The following is a 3,057-nucleotide window of genomic DNA, read 5'->3' on the forward strand; positions in this document are numbered from 1 at the left end:
CAATAAAAATTATTAACGTTTTCTACGTGAAGTGTTTTATATATAAGTAGAAAGAAAATTATTCCAAGAGTTTGTCCATATTGTTTACCCAGGTAACCTGTGAATACTTACGTAATACCTCCTTCTTACTTGGACCATGGCCTCTAGCCTCCAGCCTCCAGCCTCCGCCCAATTTCTAATACTTTATTCGCCATAAAAAAGCACTCCTGCGCATCGCCAAGGATGATGGACCCGCTGCACAGCGTCTGCTCCCATCTCAGGGGTGGCTTGAGTGTTCCTTAACCAAATGCGCGGTTATAATCTAGATTGAGAGCGGCTCAAGACAGCGTCTGATCCGGAGCGAGCGGCTGAACTAAGAAGGACCCTATTCTCAAAGTCATCTTATGTAAGGTATATTTTTTAGGCGGGAGGCGATTCTTAGAGTCACCTGTGTGATAGTTCAAACCATATGGGGCCAGTGAGTGGAGTGAGGGTGACTGTAAGAATAGGGCCCGTGAGAGAAGTAAGGTGACTCTGAGAATAGGGCCTGAAATGTATTCTCGTTGCACTGCACCTAAGATGGAAGCCCTACTACAAGACTCGGTAGCGTGGCCCTAGTAAGGCAACCAGTCAAACCCGCCTTACTACGAAAAATCAAGAAAATTCAACTCGGAACATTCGGCATGGACAGGACAATCGGGCGAGGCCTGGTGATCAGAAGGACTGTGAACGCAGACAATTGCTATCAGTATTATATTCCGATCACTCAACCAAAGTAGTCGATTTCTAAATTATTAAATTAAAATTAAAATAGTTCAATGGCAAACTTTGTTCATGAGGATTCTCATTAGTTATGGTTTTTGATTCAATCTTCTAAAAATCGACTATTTTAGTTGAGTGATCGGAATTAGGAGCTGATCGGAATTACGGTACTACGGAATTACGGCGTTCACGGTACTTTCTTTCCCCACAGAGATATCTATAACGCTACCTGAAGGTCACCTGGTCGGGCAGGATTCGTCCGGTCGTCGATGAGACCGCAACTGCGGTGCAAGGTGAAGAAACCTAGGGTGCACGAAAGATTGGTTGGACGGGGAATGCCAACAAGCGATGGAGAGAGAAAAAAGAGCTTGGAAAACTATCTAAACATTGCCAAGAGAGACAGAACTCGGCAGCGTATGAACGAGCGCGGAATGAGTTGACCACAATACTGAGGAGGGAAAAGCGCCAGAAGGTGAACAGAGATTGTTAATAACTAGAACAGCTATTCCGGGCTAATGATACGCGCAAGTTCTATGGGAAGGTGAACCAATCTCAAAAAGGACACACACCGAAGCATGATATGTGTAAAGACGAGGAGGGAGTCCTGTTTACAAGCGAGTGCGAGGTGCTTGACAGGTGGAAGCAGTTTTTCGATGGGCGATATAACAGAAGAAGACGGAACAGAAGTTCGCCTAGGAAGCCTAGCCTAGGTCTACAAATGACAACTTCCCGACTCCGGTTACCGAAGAGATCCGACGAGACATCGGTCAGCTGAAGAATAATAGCCGCCGGAAAGGACCGACTCCCGGCAGAACTGTACAAAAATGGCAAAGAATCACTAGCAACGGCACTTCACAGGATAGTTCCCAAGATTTGGAAGGAGGAGAAACTACCGGAGGATGAAAGGTGTGGTTTATATCATCTACAAATAAGGGCAATAGGCTCGATTGCTGTAATTACCGCGGCATTACGCTGATCAACGCCTACTACAAGGTGCTCCCCCAGATTTTGTTACGTCGTCTATCCCTAATAGCAAGAGTTTTCGTAGAGTAGTTTCAGGCGGTCCTACTCTCTTTTACTCTCCATGAAATCCTCCAGAAATTTTTATGGATATCAAGGCAACATACGATACAGTCGAGTGCAAAAAGCTGTGGCTGTTCAAAGCTACCCTACAGCGAGCGATGTGCTACGTGCGCGTTTCGGGGACACCCTCGAGCAGAGGGTCGCGACAACGAGGTAAACTGTCTTGTGTGTTATTTATCGTCGCTATTGAAGGTGTAATTTGACGAGCGAGCATCGAAACAAGAGGAACGATCTTAAACAAAAATAGCCAACTCGTAGCCTTCGCCAGACGACCTCGACATCATTACTAGAAACTAGAGGACTGCGGAAGCTGTCTATGCTAGACTAAAAACGGATGCTCGAACGATTGGGCTACAAATCAATGCGTCGAAAACCAAATAAATTGTAGGAAGAGGCTCCAGAAAGAAATAACGTACGCGTCTCACGGACAGTGACTGTTTCCAGCCAGCACCAACTCGTATATCATTGCACAAAGATTATCATAAATATCTCTTAACAAAATCGGAATCGTAAATAAACTATAATAAAGAGCACACAAGTTGATATTCTATTGTCTATAATGATAAACATACGATTTTCAGCACAAAGTTGTGTAGCTCGAAGCTGGTCGCGCTTAATCGGATTTTATCGTATAGAAATACCTATATAAGTGTACCGCGTATATAATTATCCCTCAGCGTGTATATCGCCTCCAAAATGGTACGGATAGGCAAGTTTTGCGCGTCGAATACGATTTTTTTGGATACAAATCCAACCTAAGTTGTACCGCGGACCCCCGTTCGTTTGACCGTTTTAAATCTGAACACTTTTTAATTTGAACCCCGCTGGTTTACACGACGCACTATGGGGCAAAACCCGAAAAAGCTCGGACAAAACCTCAAAATTTTTATTTGAAATATTATGTCAAACTTAATATTCTACGTATAGTAGACATATAATCTATATGAAATATGCATTATTTGTTTTAATAAGTATTTTTTCAATAGGCATTAAAGAAGGTGAAACATAGTGTAAAAAAATTTGGAAAATGAAAAAATAAATATGATTTAATCTTTTAGTTTCTAGCTACCGTGCTGCTTAAAATTCTATACCTTTAAATCACAATTCACATTAAAGGGATTATAAACTAATAGTTTAGGTGATATTAAGACAAATTTTTTACTAGTAGGCTTTGTTCTGACGAAGTGTTTTAAAACAAAAAATTTGTTATTTTTGTCAATTTTCAATAGTGTG

The sequence above is a fragment of the Sabethes cyaneus genome, chromosome 3 (assembly GCF_943734655.1).
Source record: "Sabethes cyaneus chromosome 3, idSabCyanKW18_F2, whole genome shotgun sequence".
NCBI classification, from domain to species: Eukaryota; Metazoa; Arthropoda; class Insecta; order Diptera; family Culicidae; genus Sabethes; species Sabethes cyaneus.